Source organism: Ambystoma mexicanum, chromosome 7q (assembly GCF_040938575.1).
Source record: "Ambystoma mexicanum isolate Mex_15411 chromosome 7q, UKY_AmexF1_1, whole genome shotgun sequence".
NCBI classification, from domain to species: domain Eukaryota; kingdom Metazoa; phylum Chordata; class Amphibia; order Caudata; family Ambystomatidae; genus Ambystoma; species Ambystoma mexicanum.
The window spans coordinates 138,215,695-138,235,656 of record NC_090941.1 but is presented as its reverse complement, the minus strand read 5'-3'; the positions used below and the strand labels follow the sequence as shown (position 1 = coordinate 138,235,656).

Sequence of the window (19,962 nt, the reverse complement as noted above, 5' to 3'; positions counted from 1 at the left end):
AGAGGGGCCCCAGAGACAGCCAAGCGGTGAGAGGAGGGGGGAAGCGTGGCAGTGCACCCGCCCAGGCGACCTCTGTTTCCCTGATGTGACCACGATGAGGAGGCAGCGATCCGGTGTGTGCACAGCCTCCATGTAGGGTGCGCTGGGTGTCGGCCCACTGGTGCGCATAGTCGAGTCGCGTCTCATTTGAAGTTGCGCTACTGCAGGGGGAGATGCGGGCTGCCTGGCGCGAGCAGCCTGACAGATTGCAACGCATGATTGCGCAGACTGGGGAGGTAAGGGGGGACTCGCACGCAGTGTGTAACTTTTGCATTGACCTGGGCAGGTTAATGCAACCTCATAAATGAACCATGCTGGTATGAGGTGCTGTGCAGACCCTACACGCCACGGGCACATGTTGGAGACTGCCTAATTACCGCCTGCCAAGCCCGATTGTTTGCTGAAGTGCTGCTTCAACTGCCATTCTCTCCCTGTATTGCCAGGCACATTAACGTGGGTCTTGACTGGGAGGTCTGGTGGCAATAACCTGGTGGCATCAGCTTCTGGTGACAAGCTGAGACTGTATTATATATCTGGCTGTACTAACCACTGCAGAAGACGCGACTCAGATGTAAGCTCTTCTCACAAATAATTGGATTTGGTGATAAATGCACAAAGTAATCTAGAAGCATTCTGAATCCCCCTTTCTTATACCAGTTGGGAGGGAGTGCATCCTGTGCGCACTCGCTATGTCAGCTACAAAACAGAAAGGGGGCAACAGAACTAAAATGATGGACTCCTTCAGTGCCTAGGGAAAGCGTGGTGACCTTGCGCTAGGGAATGAGAGGGACCTGCCGGATGCATCGCCGTCTCAAGGGGAGCCCTACAGAGATAAAATGCTTGCGGCCATTGCTACTTCGTGGTCCTCCCCGGAGGGAAAGATCGAGGAAGTAAAGGTTGATGTGAACCTCCTGCGGCAGGATGTGCGATCACTGGCAGATTGGCAGAAAGAGTCAAGGCCACAGAGACACTTCTACAGGAAACAGCTGCGACTACAGTGGAGCTTTAATCACGACTTAAAACCCTGGAAGCAAAGAAGGCTGCGCTGGAAATGTGAGCTGAGGATGCGGAAAGGAGGTCACGTAGAAACAACATGCGAGTGCTGGGTCTGCCTGAAGGAGCGGAGGTTATGGATCCTACCTTTTACATCAAGAATCTGATATTGCAGGAAGTTGGTCCAGAAAGACTGTCCCAGGGATTTACAATCGAGAGGGGTCATTGCTCACTACAGCGGAGGCTTCCACCAGGCGCTAACCCGTGGCCTGTAATTGCCAGGGTCCTTAACGTTAAGGAAAGGGAGGCGATATTACAATATTCCAGGGAGGGCAACACTATACAACGAGGTAACGCCACGGTCGCGATATACCCGGACTACACGCCACTGGTCCAAAAGAAAGGAAACATGTTTGTCCCTATGAAAGAGAGGCTCTGCCAACAGGGACTTAAATACATGCTTATTCATCCTGCCAGATTAAAAGTGTTATATAAAGGGAAAGCACTTGTTTCTCGAGACCCCGGAAGGTGTAAATATGTGGATGGCTCACAATGGCATGGCAGATAGACATGCTGACGACGGCAAGGATGATAAATGGAAGGGCCACTGAACTCACTGAGGCGAGCCTAGTGTACTTACACCTAGGATGTCTATTTTTTGGACTGTCACAGTTGCCCGTGAGGAAGCTTCGCTGGAGGAGCGGTACGCCACTGTCCATGGGGTGGAGTTTCTGTATCCCCTGCTATATTTGACACCATTGGTACTAGGCTATAACCAGTACATTTGCCCTTGACTTCGATCGGCTGGATGCCGTTGAGCATTGTTATTGACCCACAGTTGGGGATGTTCTGTTTATGTTGCAGTACGGAGGGGACTGCTGCATCTGAGATAAGACTAGACACGTTGAGCGCTGTTTTTGCCCCATTATTAGGGGTGCTCACTGTTGGTTTAATTACGTATGGTTGTGGTTTGGTGTGAAGGTTGGCATTCTGGATGTTGGGAGGGTTTGGGAAGCCGGGCAGGAGTTTCCAAGTGGCAGGGGTCATGGACGATTGAGGTGGGGGACTGGGGAGATGTCTACTACATGGGAAGGTGTTGCATGCCAGGACGGCGATGGACCTAGGAAACTGATGGGGGGTGCGGGGGGTTCCAGTTTTCACTGAGATGGCTCAGATTAGAATAGTAACCTGTAATGTCAGGGGATTGGGTTCCTACGTAGGTAGAGACCAGGTGAGACCTTATTTGTGCAGGAAGAGAATACCCATCACTTTACTACAGGAAACGCACTTGCTCCTTGCCGAGGAGAAGATGATTGCCAGATGTGGTGGGGATTAGGGGGGGCATTGATCCACCTATTAGAAATTTGCTAGGGGAGTCATGGTGTGGATAGATCCTGGGGTCCACTTTCAGCTTCTCAGTGTGAAGGGAGACAAGGAGGGCAGATATGTGATTGTGCGTGGGTATGTAGGCCACCAAGAGGTATGCATTGTGAACTCCTATTGCCCTAACCATGCCATACCCACTTTCCTCCGCTCCTTGGATAGTAAGCTTACTCCAATGAGGGATACCCTATTTGTTTGGTGGGGGGATTTTAATTGTTTTCGAGTCCCGACTCTAGACAGATCCGACTCCAGGAGAGCTGGGCCATTACCGGCGGCTCCAGCCCTTAATTCTATATTGATGGCGTTGTCATTGGTGGACATCTGGAGGGAGCAAAATCCTAATGGGCAGGAGTACTCCTACTACTCGGCCCTTAGCAGTCTCTACACTAGAATTGATTATTTATTCGCTGGGGCTGAGCATTTAGCTGAGTTTTCAAGGGCAGGATATATGGGGTGCACTATTTCCGACCACTCCCCACTGGTGGTACACTGGGACGTTCAGGGGCCAAGACCATGTGTCCCAACCTGGTTTCTGCTGGCTGAGTCATTACTAGACGGCGCCTTTAGGGACCAACTGGAGGAGGTCCTTGTTACATTCCTCGTGACTAATGTGGGCAGCGTGGATAACTGGGAACAGTCTGGGAGACGCTTAAGGTGGTGACCAGAGGTGAGATCATAGCTGGGCCTAGGGTGGGATAAGAAAGAAGTTGGGGGGAAAGGGCAGGGGGTCGGGGGGATAAGCAAGAAGTTGAGGGAAAACCTGGGGGACTTGGAGAGCCAGATCCAGACAGCCGAGTCCATGGTCAACACTGATCCCACATGAATCTGAGCTCCGCCTGATATGCACCGAGTGTGGAGAAGCATGGGAACGGTTCAGCAAGTTTTACTACACAGTGCACACGGCGCGTATGCACAAGGAATGGAACCAATCGGGGAGACTGCTGGTGTGGCTGTGCAGAGCTGAACAGCCCCAGCGGGTAATCACATTAATACACCACGAATGTGGAATTCCCTGGCTATTACAGATGGAGATAAATCATACCGTCAGTGCATTTTATCGTACACTGAATAGCGATGAGACAATGGTTGACCCTGTAGACATGCGCTCAGCCTTCTCCCAGATTCACCTACCTAAATTGGCAACTGAGCAGACGGCTTCTCTGGAACTTCCTTTGACTGAAGATGAACTGAAAGGGTTGATTTCATCTTTGCCAACTGGGAGAGTCCCGGGAGTGGGCCAGCATAGTTTTATAAAGCTTTTGATACCACCCTCACCCCTGTATTGCTCAAAGTGTAAAAAGAAGCACTCAGTCAGGGTCTGCTCCCATGCAGTATGCGGGAGACGCACATAGTCCCTATACCCAAGACTGGGAAGTCTACAGAGCTATGTGATTCATATCGACCTCTGGCTATGCTAAACCAAGACATAAAAATACTGGCGGCATTGCTTGCCGGAGATCTGGAAAGTGATTGGTGCCCTTGTCCGTGAAGATCAGACAGGACTTTTCCCTGGACGTAACACTCCCATGAACCTTTGCACATACTGGACCAGACTAATACCCGGGAGGCTCGGTATGTTGTGGCATCCATTTACGCTATTGAGCCGTTAGATTCTGTTTAGTGGGAAAGGATGTGGGCTGCGCTGAGGGGCTGTGGGATAGGTGAAGGCATCATACAGTGGGTTAAACTATTATTTATGCAGCCGAAGGCCAGGATGAATACAGGAAAACGGGTGTCTGAAGCATGGAACATACAGCGAGGTACTCGCCAGGGGTGTCTGCTGTCACTTATGCTTTATATATTAGCATTGGAACCACTGGCGGTTTTCCTGCGCCAAGAATTTTCGTAAGCAGTGATGGTGGTGGTGGGGGATAGGGGAGCTATGCACCTCATCTCCCTGTACGCCAACGATGTCCTTCTATACTTAATGCAAACCCGAGCACAATCTACCCATTATTTTAGTGACCCTGGATCACTTTGGTAGGCTATCTGGGATTTCATTTAACAGACGGAAGTCGTGCCTCTTCTCCTTGGTGGGACTACTACGGTGTGATGCACTGAATCTACCGGATTTGGGGCTACAGTGGGAGGTCGACACATTCAAATACCTGGGAATACACATAGCCCACACACCTGAAGACATGCACGTTAGAAACACAGTCAGGGCAGTTGATGTGATGCGGCGGTCCATGTCATTCTGTGGTAAACTGGTGCTGTTCCTTTTAGGTTGGATGGCAATAGTGAAAATTATAATACTGCCCTGCCTACTCTGTTCACTATTTCATCGCAGCCAGGTTTTTCCGCCGGTTGGACTCCTTGCTCAGGGAATTCCTGTGGGGCTAGAGCAGACAGAAAATTGCTCTGAATACTTTATGTATGGCCTATGGAGATGGGGGAGTACAACTTCACTGTTAGAGCTTTACTATTTAGCTGTGCAACACCAGTGCGTGGTGAATTGGCTGTCAGATGATCCCACCATGTAGTCTGGGTTGTTGCAGGGTATGATGCACCCGGCGGTATTGAAGGAAGCATTGTGGGTTGCTGAGTGCTGTATAGGCATTGTGCCCTTGCTTGTTAGACTTGGCCGACAAGTCTGTAAAAGGGTGGTGAAGTGCAAGGATTACGCAACCCGTACTCCCTGCATATCCCCATGACAGCGGACGCGTGTTTGGAGCAGAGCGAACTGGCAGTGGCCAGAAGATGGGACGACCTTGGGCTCACCACCTGAGGGGACATGTACGAAGATGGCAGGTTTAGAGACCTCGAGGAGTTGATCCAGTCTGGGGGCCCTTCCTAAGGGCCAGTTTTTGCGTTATCAGAAGATTGTGGCACTGGCAAAGAGGAAATGGGTCGACCTGGCCACAAGAACCAGAATGCAATGTGCTATTTACACTATTGTATGAGCTAGAGGATGGCTGGCACCCAGTGTCTCGGGTGTATGAATGCTTATTGAGTGCAGTACACAGACGGAACATGAGATCGAAAATGTTATGGGAGGCAAATTTTGGGCAGGGGTTGAGTGACACCCAGTGGGATGCAACACTGATCTTGAAGAAGTTTTATCATAAAATGAGGTTCCGCCTTTAGCAACTCAATGTGCTTCACAGAACATATGACACCTAGATTTAACCCCACTGTGACATCTTCTTGCCCATGGTGTGATATAGATGACGCTGATATTATTCACATGTTCTGGTACTATAGGCATGTGTAGGGTTTTTTGGCATCAGCTAAAGACAATATGTGTTAGGGCTGGGATCACACGATATCGCTGTAGTTCGGTTTAATGCTTGCTGGCAACATACCCCAGACCGGAGAAATATAGGCATGTGGTTAGACTGATGGACCTGGCATGTATATTGACCAAACAACGCATTGAAATGCCTTGAAGACGAGAGGGGTGCAGCAATATTCCCTTTGGTACAAAGACCTGGAAAGATGGAGTGTGGCGACGACCACTGCACGTTGTAGGGCTATGAGAACTGGAAGGTGTGAGACCACGGACAATGTAGAGGCATGGAATGCCCTCCATCTGGCACTGTTCCACCCTTCTGATAAGCCCCGTGAACAATGGAATGTTATGTTCTCCTTCATTAGTACCCGGCAGACGTGCGTCCACGGGATACACTTAACGTGGTATGGCTCGGAAAGTTCCCTGCAGGGGGTGTGGTAGCCCCTTAGCCAATGAGGAGGCTCGAAACGGGGCAATCCCGGCTCCGAGCCTCCCCATGGCTGGAGACTGCCTCGTCCCTTGCTGGAAAAGTTTTTTTTAATTTTTATTTTTTTTCCTCTACCCCCCTCCCCTGCAAACTACTCCCTCCCAACCCCACTTACCTTGTTTTTTCTTCTTTTCTCGGGAGCGAACGTGCTGGGAACACTTCTGTTCTACGTTTTCCCTTTCCCGGTGGCCATTTTATTTGAAGTTTTTTTTGTTCTGTTCCAAAACGTTGCCGCATTTCGGAACAGAAAAAAAATGATATTAGTACCACGGTCTAACGGGCCGGGGTACTAATGGCTATAAGCCCCTCGACAGCGGGACAATACCGCCCATGGTAATGCCCCCAGGGCTACGTTCGGGCCTGTAACTGGGACCCCGGGGCACTACCTGGGACAGTATTGACCAGCTATCTCGGGCCTTATTGCCACATTGACTATGTATTCAAATGGACTATAGCCTGTATGTGATGCCCTTGAAGATACCCTTCCCGCACCTACTAGAATTAACCCTTGTAGACAGATGGCCCTGAGGCTACAGACGTATCACAGATGCGAACTGTCCTTCCCTGACGATTAACCCAGGAATCTGGGATGCCTGTTTTCTGGTTTGTTTGATTATCTCTCGTTAGCTGTTGCAATTTGTACTCTGCATGCTATGTTACCTATAACACCTCCGTTTTTGTTGCTCATATGATACTATGTGTGGCTATTGTGTTGCGATAACCTAAACCAATAAACAGAGTTTAAACAAAGAAAATATCACCCAAGGCATAAATATGCTGTACATTGTGGGCATGTTGATTTTTGCATACTTTTCTTCAGCTAACGCATAGGTAAACACTAATGTCAATTGGCTTTTTTAATAAGCAAGCTCATAGAATGCGGAAGCTAAGATGTGGATTAGTAAAATTGTTTAAAATATTCCTGGTAGGGTCAATCATGTCTCACCACATAACTTTGTTTTTAGATGTACTTGGTGTCTGGATGCATGAAGATGATATGGTGCAAACAGATTGGTTGCACGTCCGCTCTGCTCCATATGCTACAGCAGGTGATATTCACATCACCATATGAGCTTGCATAATCACATGGGTCAAGATGTCTTCTGTTAAATCTACAAGGAAGATTCTTAAAGGGACAGTCCTGGACCTACAGGAGACACAGCCCAAAATGACTGGCTTACTCCGAACTCTGGCAAACAGTTTCCAATAATGTAATTGACACTTTAAAAAACATAGGTTTTACCAATAATTGACATGGGATGGATTCCTAGTGTTTCGGTGTGAAAGGAGTTTGGTGGAGAAGAGTCTGAACACTGCTGACATTTGCAAAACGCCCTTAGATGCTGACAGAGGGGGCTTGTGATGGCCAGTGTCAGCAGTAAGGATGGTTAGTGGGAGACACATTAAAAATGACTGGGATTTGACGGGAGACATAGTAAGAGCAGTGGAGACATTTTTTTCTTTGTAACCTTCTGCTAACATGATTTTTCCCAGTCCTAGCAGCCATCGATGTTGAAACGCATGGGAGCTTTTGGGACCCCCTGCCATTTTGTTGAAGTTCCAGGATGGCTCTGAATTTCAGGTTAGGAACAGGAATGGAGAAGTTTAATTTTGCCTGCTTATAAATCCTCTATTTCAGCGTGTGTGTAGCAGTGAATTGTGCTGGTTGGGTGTGTTCCTCAGCACATGGAAAGCCCCTTACATACATTCTGTTATGCTCTCTGTGAGACGCATTTGAGAACATTTGCCAACCTGAGGCCTCAGAAGTTGCTACCTATAGTTGGCCTGGCTTGAGGTAATCAGACAGGAACCTCCCTTTAGGAAAGCCATCAGAGGAAAGGGGGAAGGGCACATTCATCTAGGCGCATACAGTCAGCCATACAAGTTACTACTACTTCAGCCTCAAAAATAGATGGGGGCCCATATTAGGTCAGCAAGCCTGCCTTGTGATCTCAAGTGGAACAAGTGGGTCAAGACATTGATGTCTGGGAGAACCACTTTGAAAAAAGGTAGAAGGTACTTAACTAATCTGATGATAGATTACTGATGCGCAGAAAGGCTCACTCTAGCTAACCCAAAGGCGGCCATATCTCCACCCGCTTAACAGCTTGAAAATAAAGGAAACTAGACCCCCATCACCAAAGAAATCCTTACCAGAACCTTCTTTGGCTGAGATTATGGAAGAACTCTCAACCCTAAATCCCATTCATGGCACAGACAAATGAAACAAACGTCAACATGATTAGATAAGGTTTGAACATATTTGTATGAGAATGGGGGTGCTGGAGTAGAGGGTGCTTTCTGTCAGGGATACAAAGGCAAAAAGAATTCACCGGCTGGAAAACTACGGTTGGCACACTTAGAAGTAGGCATGAAAACATTGAAAACGGGAGCCAGAAGCACAACCTCTGGTATATGAGTTTCCCAAGGACAAGTAAGGATGCAACACACTCACATTTCTGTTGAAGTTTCTAGCTCAAGTAAACAACGTACCCCCCTTGTACCAGCAGGACATACAGAGGTCCCATTGTTTCGGTCCCAAAAAGATCTGTGGGTAATAAGCTAAAACAATGAGGGACTATTCTTTGCTATCTGTGTTATTCACAGGTTGAGGACATACACAAAGCTGTTGAGCAGCTAGGCCCCTTAAAGTGGAATGGCAACAATATCTTTATTACCCAAGACTCTTTCTCAGATACTTTGCACAATGTCTCAAACTCTATGATCATTAAACATAAGCATGGCCTTCTGACTCCTGCCCGAATAGTGATAATGCATAGTAATAAATTGAAATGATATGTGAATCCAGATGCCCTGCGATGTCTATTAATTCTTTAACTAAGCATCACATGGACACTGCCAGAATGCCCAATTCATCAGACGCCACAGAGGAGCAAACTGAATCTGCAAGACCTCGCCAATCCTACCGCAGTCTCCCCTCTCCTCTGCCATACCTGACCCTCTGCACTGGCCCTCACTTCATAACCAAAACTCAGGACATCCTGTCCTCACTCTCCTCTAAACCCCTCCCATCTCTATAACCCTCTCTCAGGCCTCCCTTGGCCCCCCTTGCCCCCCCACTCCTCTTCCCTCATACTCTCCTCTTTCTCATCCATACCACCGGATGAGGCCTCTAGAAAAGTCCTCTCTATGAAAGTCTCCTCCAAACGGGTGCCACCCTGCTCCTCCAGAACTTTCAAGGACAACATTACCTCCTTTGCTCCAGCCTTGGCTGATATCTGAAATCACTCCTTTGCCACTAGCTCCTTCCCGCTACCCCTCAAGTACTCCCTTGTGCACCCTCTCATCGAACAGCCTTCTGCCAACCCCTCCTACCTGGCTTACTACCTCCCGATCTCCATTACCCCCTTCCTGGGTAAACTCCTGTAGAAGCTGGTCATCTCCCAGCTGATCCACCACACTGAATCTGTTGGTTGTCTGCATGACCACCAGTCTGGCTACAGAGAAGCCGGAGGCACAGAAACTGCACTCCTGAACACCCGTGGAGACTTGCTCTCAAGTATTAATTCCAACTCTCATCCTTGACATTTCCCCTGTCAAGATCCTACCGTTCTCACCCTTCTTGACATTTCCCCTGCCTTTGATATGGTCAATCATGCCACCCTTATAAATCTGCTCTGTGATACCCTTGGCATCACGGACCAGGCACTGGACTGGTTGACCTCCTTCTCTGACCGACCATCTCAGGTACAACTGGTCCGTTTTCTCTCCCCCATCACACTCTCCACCTATGGTGTCTCTCAGGGCTCTATCCTGGTGCTGTGGCTCTTCAACATCTACCTTGCTCCTTTAGCCCATTTTTAATCACTGCCTTCTCTCCTCACTTCCAGTGTTCTGCGGACGACACGCAGCTCTCCGTCAAGCTTCCTTCCACTGCCTCCTCTTCTTCCTCTCTAATGATCTCTGCCTTAATGCTAGTAAGACTGAGATCTTCTCCTTGGGACCCCAGCTCTCTCCCTCCTATTCTCTGGCTGCCCTGCATGGGTCCCCTCACCCTGTTATGAGGCAAAAAATCTTGGTGTCATCTTCGACTCCTCTCCCTCCTTCTCGCCTCACATCGCGGGCCTTGCCAAGGTGGCCCACTTTCAGCTGCACCTCCTCAGAGGCATTCTTCCTTTCCTCACCTTCCCCCAGAAACTCAATGTCTCCCGAGCTCTGGTCCTCTCTAGGCTGGACTACTGCAACAACCTCTTCCTCAATCTGCCTAAATGCTCCCTTTACCCCCTTCAACTTCTCTAGAATAGCACTGCAACACTTTTCCTCTCCACTGGCTCCCGGTTGCTGCAAGGATCAAGTTCAAGACCCTCTGCATCATCCACACGGCTTTCTTGGGCCTGGGACCCCACTTCATCCAACTCTCTCTCCCTAAATACCTCCCTGCTAGAGTCTTCTAGCTCCAACTCTCTGCAGATCAGACACTTTTCCAAGTAGAGAGTGGGGTTAGCTCACTCTCTTCCGCAGGAGCCTCCCTCTGGAATGGCCTCCCTGCCCCTCTCTGGCTTGAGCCAGATCTCCTTAAGTTCCGGAAGCTTCTCAAGGCCCTCCTTTTCTCTTCTTCATTGCTTCTCACCCTCCCCTGCTAATGTCCCCCTCCGCCACATTTTACTGGCTGTTCCCTCTGATTTAATACAGGGCACCAGGCCCTCCTTGCCCAGTCTACCCCTACACCTCGGTCTACCCTGATCTTCCCACCCCCAAATCTACACTTGCCCTACCAGGCTCCCTCCTCCTGTAATCCCCTGTCGGGGACTGCACCACTACTGTGCCCATCCAGCCCTGTCCATGCACTTAGCATGTGGACATTCATGACATTCCCTGCACTCCCTGCATTCCCCTGGCACTTGTCCACCTGGCCTCCCCATTGCTCTCCACTCCAACCTGCTGTTCCTTTCCCTCCTTAGCATTAGCGCATTTGGTTCTGACTGGCACTCCCCCACTCCTCTGCACTTCTTGTTACTGCACTTGCACGATCCAAATGACACAAGGCATTATAGGACCGTTTTTGTTATTCTTCATCCCTGGTAAAAAATCCCCTTTTGAATTGTTGCACCTTGAAACACCATTTGCTGTATAGGTGTATTATAAATACCAAATAAATAAATAAAATCTCCTGTGGCCTTATACAGTGCCTTTTTTATGTTTTATAGTAGCATTTGAATGGTTGTGTAATCCTACAGATTCCTCATCTTGAAGAGATATCTCATCCAGCACCAGTTGCTGGGAAAACTCTGGCAGGGGGCATAACTCGATGCCGTCTCTAAACCATCTCGTACTTGGAACATTTATTCCTCGACTTTGGACGTGACGTCAGTCTCCTTACATAAAGGATGACCTACACACCCCACACCTCAGTTCCTTTTTTCCACATGCTAAAAGCGCTGTTACCGAAAACGCTCAAAATTGTTTTGATTCCAATTCTTGCGTACAGCAGAACGTCAGGGCCCAAGCCATCAGGTTCCAAGCGATGAAAGGACTTTACCTCGCAGATGTCCTTTGCGGACACGCTCACTATTTGTGTGTAGTGTCTGGGAGCGGAACATGACACCGAGTAGTGCGGTTCTTGTCAGGCCATGAACCCGAAAGCGGTGTGGGAGCGTTCAGCAAAACTGGCGCTTGGAAGGCCCCTGTCCAAATGACTGGCCAGGTCAGCTGAAAAATGGTCAGGACCAGATACAGAGGGATCTGGCACCGAGGAGGAAAGAGATGGTAGATGCCACAAAAAATGTAAAAAAGTGATTGAATTCCCGTAGCGAGTTGCTCCACTCTTCCTCCTTGTAAGGGTGCAGAAGTCAGACTCGGACACACGGATGGCATGATTTTGGGTAATTACTTTTATTAAAGGAAAATGTGTTGGAAAAATACCTCTCTGTCCCTAAAACTAAGAGAGGATTCCCTGCTTCTAACAAAAATGTAAATATCAGGAAATCTGAAAGAAAAAATTGACAGTCCCTGTCATGTCCAAAGAAAACCTGCTTCTGCCCCCAACACTAATATACTACTTTATCTATGCAAAGAATGTCTTTACTTCAAATAAACAGTTTAGTTTAGTTTATTACTTGTATAGCGCACCTAACCCAAAGGTAACTGGGAGCTTGTACTTGGATACATATTAGGTTACATAGTAGTTTACAGTGAGTTACATAATAGAATACAATTGATAAACAGATTTACAATTACAGAGTTGTAGGGTCACAACACAGTAGATGATATTTACAGATGGATTAGGACAGGCAGATTCTGCCTTTTAGCAAAATAATTTACAGTCAACCCAAGTACTTGTAAATCAGCAGTAGCTGGGATGCATATTCATAAAAAGATGTTCTGTTTGTGTGTGCAGCATATCCAGAATATACAATATATACAGTTTACAATGTGGGAGCTAGTCTAGTGTGCTAGATACTATTTTGGGAAAGGAGCCAAGATTTGGTCTTGGCTCTGAAGGCTCAACATGAGGTTTCAGATCTAATGGCTGGCAGAAGTGAGTTCCAGCACTTAGCAGCAAGCACTGGGAAGCTGGATCCTCCAGCCGTTTTTAGATTGAATGTAGGGATGGTGAGTCGGTTCAGGTAGCTGGATCTAGTGGGTCTGTCAGACTGGGTTCTATAGAATTTGTTTGTGAGGTATTTCGGTGCTGTGTTCGAGAGACATTTGGGTGTGATCACTCGAGCTCGTAATGTGATTGTCGCATACGGTTACACAGAGTGCATCCCTCCTGATGGAAGAAATGTGGCTGGAACATGGAATGTTTAGAGCTGATCTTAAGGCGTTGTTTTGCAGGACTTGGCGTTTAAGTTCCGTGAGGCGGAACCAGGGAGTTACAATAGTCCAACTTCGAGAGGATCAGAACTCTGACTAGTGTTAAGAGGCTTTTGGTTGATAGGTAAGGTTTACAGGTATATAGAACTGTGTTGGTATAGGCTGTGCTGGATGCTGTGATAATCATTTGTTTTTTAAGGGATAATGTGGAGTCCAAGTGGACACCAAGCGTTTTTACTTCACTAGAGACTTTTATGGTGTTTCCATCAATGATGAAGGCAGACAACCGTTTGTCTAGTTGGTTAAGGCGGGCTTGGGAGCCGATGATAAGGAGTTCAGTCTTGTCATCCTTTAAGCAAAGACTGTGGGTGGCCATCTATGCTTGGATCTCTAGGTATATGTTTTTGATCATTTTTGTATCATTTATATAGCAACCAGTGAGCGTGATGAGGATCTGGGTGTCATCCGCGTAATTAGTGTAGGTGACACCCAGATTGTCATGGCAATCAAAGAGAGGCTTGGTAAATATATTATAGAGTGTGGGGGAGACACATGATCCTTGCGGAACTCCACAGTTTATGGGCTCTGGTGAGGCAGATGCTGAGGGTGAAAAGACCCTAGTGGTTCTGTTTGAGAGGAAGGATTGTATTCAGCTAGCGGCATTCAGTGAGAAGGCTGCTGCTGAAGTTAGGTGCTTAGTCAGGATTTTATGGTCAACACGGTTGAAAGCTGCTGAGAGATCCAAGAGAAGGAGGATGGCTAGTTTGCCCTTGTCCTTTGATTCGTCCATCTGTATCTTTAGATCTAAAAGAGCTGTCTCAGTGCCGTGTCGGGTCTGAAACCAGACTGACGTATACCTAATAAATCATTCTCTTCAAAGTGTTTCTGAATTTGGAGATAGGCTGCGCAGTCTAGAATTTTTAGAAGGAAAGGGACCGTAGTTATAGACCTATAATTGGTAGGGATGCTAGGATCTAGGCTAGGTTTTTTTTTTTTTTAGAAGCGTCTGATCCATGCTTCTTTGAGATTATCGGGTACTGTACACTTTTTGAAGGATGAGTTTATCGGAGCTGTAATGAATGGGGCTAGTTCTGTAGCGCCATCCTTGATGATCGAGGCTGGGCAGAAATCACTGTGGCAGTTGGAGGGTTTTATCCCAAGAATTGTGTTCCACTTCCTTGATGGAGACTGGTGTAAATTGGAAGGGTGTACACAGTGGGCTTTGGTGTACGGTGGGTTTGGTGACAATGTTTGCGTTAGTAGGTAGGTTATTTATTTATTTTCAATTTTAGTTTGTAGTAGTGCTATTTTATCTGATAGTGCCTTCTGTATGTTTGCACACCAGGCGGTATCTTTCAGGCACGTGTCAGCAAGAGGAGCCGGAGACTCTAGTTCCCTAAGTATAGTAAAAAGTTCATTAGTATTTGATTTGGCGTTCTGGATTTTTTCATTGTATATTTCCCTTTTGGTGTTGTGAATGGCAGTTTTATAGCTTGTGGCCGCAAAGACAAAGTTCTCTTTATTGGTGGTTGAGGGGGATTTACTCCAAATGGTTTTGGCTGCTCTCTTTTCGTTATGGAGTGATTTTAGTTCTGCTGTAAACCAGTTAATTAGGTGGGTTATAGGTTTGGCTTTTCAAAGCTTTAGGGGAGCGATCTTGTTTATTGCTTGTTCCAGGGTGGTGTTGTACCTTTCCACTAGAAGGGTGGGGTCCTTGTCAGAGTTGGGTGAGTTGGTTCTATAGTTAAGTTGCAGTTATTGCTGGAAAGGGTGGAAGGGGCAAGGGTTACCCCTGCGTAAATGGAAGGTTTCTCCTGTATAGAGAATGTGATGCTGTGGTGGTCTGACATTTTTTAGGATAGTGGTAGGGCAGTTGAGGTCTGCCAACCAATCTAAAGCCCTACCTTTATTGTGGGTTGGTTCGTTAATGTTACGTTTGAATCCAGTTTGGGAGATGTATTCTCAAGAGTGGATGCGTTTGTATCTTTCGGGTCGTGAAGTCCAAGGTTTAGGTCACCTAGTAGGATGATCTGTGAGCTTGGTTTCGTGTTTTGTGTTAGGAGAGTAGAGATGTCATCCTCAAAGGAAGATATGGGGCCGGGCAGCCGGTAGATGAGGTGTAGAAGCAAGGTCTGGTTGGATACAAGAGGTAGTTTAACTGAGAGTGGCTCGGCAGACAGTAGTGGTGTTCTGGAGAACTCTCTCAACCCAAGGTGAGTTTTTGAAATAAATGCAATGCCGCCCCCTTTACCTGTGGCTCTATTGGCTCTGATGATGGTGTAGTTGTCAGGAAGCACTAACGTTACAGCAGGTCCAGAAGCTGGGTTAAGCCAAGTTTCAGATATAGCCACAAAAACCAGTTGGTTTGATGTGATGTAGTCAGCAATGTCTAGAGCATGGGCTGCTAACAATCGGGTGTTGATAAGGGCTCCTTTGATGCCTGAATAGACAGGTGAGTGTCGATTAAGTGGTGCGGACGGAGTGCTGTCTGGCACTATGTTGATAGGTGAGTGGACAGTGGAGGTTTTAATGGCGACCTTGGGAATGAAAACCCTTTTTTTTTGTTCCTTGTGGAGGAAGCGAGATCTTAGTCTAGCATTCCTGGTAGTAAGTGGACACGGGATCAGAGGCCTAGGTGGGGTGGCATGTACAAGGCTAGGAGCAACAGTGTGTCAATGCAAAGCTATGAGCAACACAATAGGTCATGTACAAATCTAAAAGCAACACAGTATGTCAATATAAAGCTAGGAGCCACATAATATGTACAATGCAGGTGTAGCTCTAGGCAATAAGGTAAGTTCCTAGGGTACAGGGTAGTGCTAGGATCAGCACAGTTGGTTAGTACAGTGCGGGTGTAGCATTGTGAGCATTGCGTTGAGCGGATACCAACTACGGGTGAGATGCAAAGGTTTCTGGTGAATGGCAGAGCAAGAGCACAGCGTGCAGTGGGTCAAAAGCCAATGCACACCGGTAAAGTTAAGGGCAAAGGGCAAAGTACATGCATATAATTTTGCATTTGTAATTGGCTACAGATTGGAAAATACAGTGTGGGAACAATTATGATGGGCTAGAGGCGGAGGCAATACAGTAGTATTCACTGTGAAAGTACTCACATACGCTTGCTTTGGGCGTTACGGCTCCAGTGAGCAATGTTAGGCTGGGACAGTCTTAAGTCCGTAAGTGAGAAATAGTGAGGAAAAGGTAAGAAAGCAGTTTTGTCAGGTAGTCCCTAGCGCCCCGTGGCGAACAGGGGCAAAAGGGACCTTTGCCTAGCGGGCAATGTCGTTGCCTAGCAATGCGTTAGCAGCCTGGGTTCTGGGGCGGGCAGCCATCTTAGAGGCAGGCAGCCTCAAAACGAATGATTTAAAGAAAGATTGATGGATTTCAGCAAACTCAGTGAGCATCGGGGTGTGTGCAGCATGTGGGTGTGTGCGTGACAAGAGGGGGATTGTTCCTTCACAGGTGGCGGCGGGGGACTGGATAATGCCAGTTGCACTTATGAAATCTGCCTGGCCTTTACATAAGGTTCAGGAAAACTATATCCTGGAAATGTCCAATGGTGGGCTCACCTTATTAAGTTGGCCAAAGTATATGTATTGTCTTTGTATTAGGGTTTTATATTGTGCAAACCTAGCTAGGAAGCAATACATGTCATTGAGGGTAATGTAATGTAAACAAAATGTATATAGTGCAACTAAGGCCCATGGGCATCTAGGCGCCAAGGTTCCATACGGACACTAGGGGACCCATGGGAGTTCTGTCGATGCACCAGAAACGGAAATAGCAAAGTTATGTTTTAAGTGCCTTCCTGAATGGAAGGTAATCCTTCGTTAATCGCAACGAAAGCGGAAGCTGGTTCCATAAAGTTGGTGCAAGTACTGAAAAGGAACGGCCACCTGCTTGTTCACGCTGATACCTAGGCACTCTCAGAAGACCCAGAGTAGACAAACAAAGACATCTGGTAGGATAGTTCCCCTCAATCTTGTTTTTGCCCCCGATGAAGAGCCCGGTGAGTGACACAGAGAGTCTTAAATTCTACTCTGGTGGCAACTGGCAGCCAGTGAAATCGTTGAAACAGACATGCAGAAGGGGTTGAGCTGGGTGCAATCACCACCACCCTGGCTGCCGCATTCTGAAGTACTTGTAGCCGCTGTATCTGGCAATTGGGCTGCCCCAGATAAATTCCAATACAGTTGTCCAGCGTGCGGCTAGTGGGTGGGAGCAGAGGCAGTATCTTTTTCAAGACCTTCCGTTTGCCAAAACCGGCACTACCAACCGCTGTAACCTGGGCTTCTCTAGAGCCATTAGGCAGAAGCCTCACACCAAGACTTTTTACCGACTTACTGGTCTTTGGACAAGGGCCCAGGGAGTCTGGCCAGAACTGAGAACTCCAAAGATCGGTATCGGGTAACACATGGGGTAAGGAGGGGAGTTGCAATATGTAGCCTGGGATGTTCCAGCCATAGCAAAAAATAGTCATTGATATGCAAATGGTTATTTCCCTCGTGTGAAAAGTGCAGTGAGCTACTGTGTGGCTGCAGACTCTCGAATGGGTACCTTCCCAAAGAAAAGGTCATTTAGCCATGTTCGTTCTCGCAGAGGGGCGCCTATGACGATTTTTGATTGTTTAAGGGACTTTGGTTTAGTCACCCTACGTTTCATAGAGTCATCCAGACGTGGGCCCCTTGCTCACTGTGCTCAGAGAGGCACAACTCCACCTCACTGATGAGGCCCAACAAGGTTGAAACACATGTCTGGTGTTGCTCTTGGTACTCTTGTTCAGAAGTGAATTGCCATAGCATTTCCCTGCTGGACTGCCCGTTTGGGCGGGACAATGGAACGGAGGGTTTTATCTTCTAGAGGCGGGTTAGCTGGGATCAGATAGATGGATGACAGAGTCGAAAAATTCGATCTTTGTTGGATTGAGCTTCAGGTATGTGCTTGTCATCAAGCTTTTATGGAGGCGAGGTAATTCCTTAAGCGCGGCGACATGGCCTGAGTGCAAACTACAAGTTTGGCTTCCACGTTGGAAGACAACATGGAGCTCAATGTGGTATACCTTATAGACCAAGTGCAATCACATACAGGGAGGTGTTCACCTCTGTGGCTGTTGTGGTGGGGGCACCTCAAAGCCATTAAGCTGTTTTTTGTGCAAAATGTTACACATTTTAGCAATATTACCCATAGCAGTGCCATAAGAGTTTGTTTATGTGCATAGATGTACAAAATGATAACAGGATTTTCATGGAAGTCTAAAAGAACCCACTGTAAGCGTCTTACTTTGGGGGTGTAAGATGTCCTCACTTCTTTGCTTACCATAAGGTCCTTGCTCTGCAAAAAGTCACAAAATGGATGAATGCAGATACACGGGCTACATCCTGTCATGGCTGAAAGCGGGAACTATAATGTTCTCCCCTCGGCTTCATAGGACCTGGTTGTATACTCAGGGGGTTAACGCTTTAACACACAATCTGGTTATTCTCTTTAATATTGATGCGTTTGGACGACTGTGAAATAGAGGTGCAGCTGATCATGGATAAATCCATGCATGCCTTACTCTGGAGTCATATTTTGCTTAAAGTGGGGAGCAAGCCTATTTGTCGGATAGACTGTATTAGCAGAAGGACTATCATTATATATATCGTCGCCAAAATCATTTAGATATTAAGCACTTTGGTTCTTCAAAGGTGGAATACTCCATACTGGATCAGAGGTTCCTGAGGTATATGCAGCTACAGAGTGCTTTAATGGAGGTGACAAACAAACGCCTTTTCTGCTTGACAAATCACATCCCAGCTGATCCTAGGGGCACACAATGAAATCATTCCATTTTTATGAAGTCATGTGAGCATAGATATCCTTGTCCAAGGTACAATGATCGTTCAATGGGAGACAAAGTAGTGATTTATAACATGGACTCAGCAATGGACCTTGATTAGGGGGGATAGCTGTTATTTTCAAAATCAGCTGCCATAACAAATGATGTACTGGATAGGAGCTAGAAACTTGTGGACCCCTTCAAAAAGGTGAAAAAGTAAGCTAATATCTGGTGATCAATGATGGTTTTATGCTGTTGATATAGGGCAAATGCAAGATAGGCTATTCTCGTTTTGCATTCTTTGGGATACTGGAGGTCTGTTTTGGAGGATGATCAAATCCTTACTGAATATTGAAATCTTGCTTATCTGTCTAATTGCAACTGTGGTTCTGGGCTCCGGAGAATGGTGTCTCTCTGACGGCGGATCATCTGGCCGGAAGAGAGAATGTCACAGCGGATGCCTTAAGCAGACATACTTCGGTCTGCCACGAGTGGGAGCTCTGGCAAGAAGTACTGGAGAGGATCTTGGGCTTTTTGGGGACTCTTCAGGTAGAACTCTTCTTTTCCAGTGTCACCAGGAAGTGCAAGTTGTTCTGCTCCAAGGACTTTCTTCGGCAGGGAGCACTGGGTGACAGACTGATGGTCGAGTGTGCTTTCAGGCTGTTTATGCGTTCACAGCGAGCCCTGTCATTCTTCTGGTTCTTAGGCGATTGCACCTGTTTGGGCCCACGATGATCCTGATCACTCCTAACTGGGCCCGGAGAATGTAGTTTCCCGCGTTGCTGGACATGTCCATCTGCCCTGCCAACTTCTAAGGAGAGTGGACTTGCTTTCCCAATCGAAGGGGCAGGTCCTCCACCCGAACCTCAGCAGCCTGAACCTTCATGCTTGGCTGCTGAGAGGCTGAGATAGAAGTAGTGGGACTTGTCGGACGATGACCTCAATGTGCTTTTTTCATCTAGGAGACCTGATATGAAATCCCTTTATTCCTGCAGATGGCGTACATTATTGATTTGACACCTACAGAGGAATCTGGATCCTTTAGCCTGTTCACTATTCCCAGTGTTTCATTTTCTGCAATACTTGGTCCAGGTGAGCCTACAGATTGGCACTATGAAGGGCTGCATCGCCCCTATTTTGGTGTTCAAAAGGTCCCCAGAACAGGGCTAATTTATCACAATCGCCACTGTTAGGCAGTAACCAGTTTCCCACCCGCCAGTTGGTGCCAGAGTA

At 47.4% G+C, this 19,962-nt stretch overlaps 1 protein-coding gene across 2 annotated transcripts in view; it reads left to right on the top strand.

Moving 5' to 3' along the window:
* ABCC4 (ATP binding cassette subfamily C member 4 (PEL blood group)) overlaps window positions 1-19,962 on the top strand; it is a 2,280,107-nt gene that overhangs the window by 2,242,101 nt on the left and 18,044 nt on the right. The window lies entirely within an intron of this gene.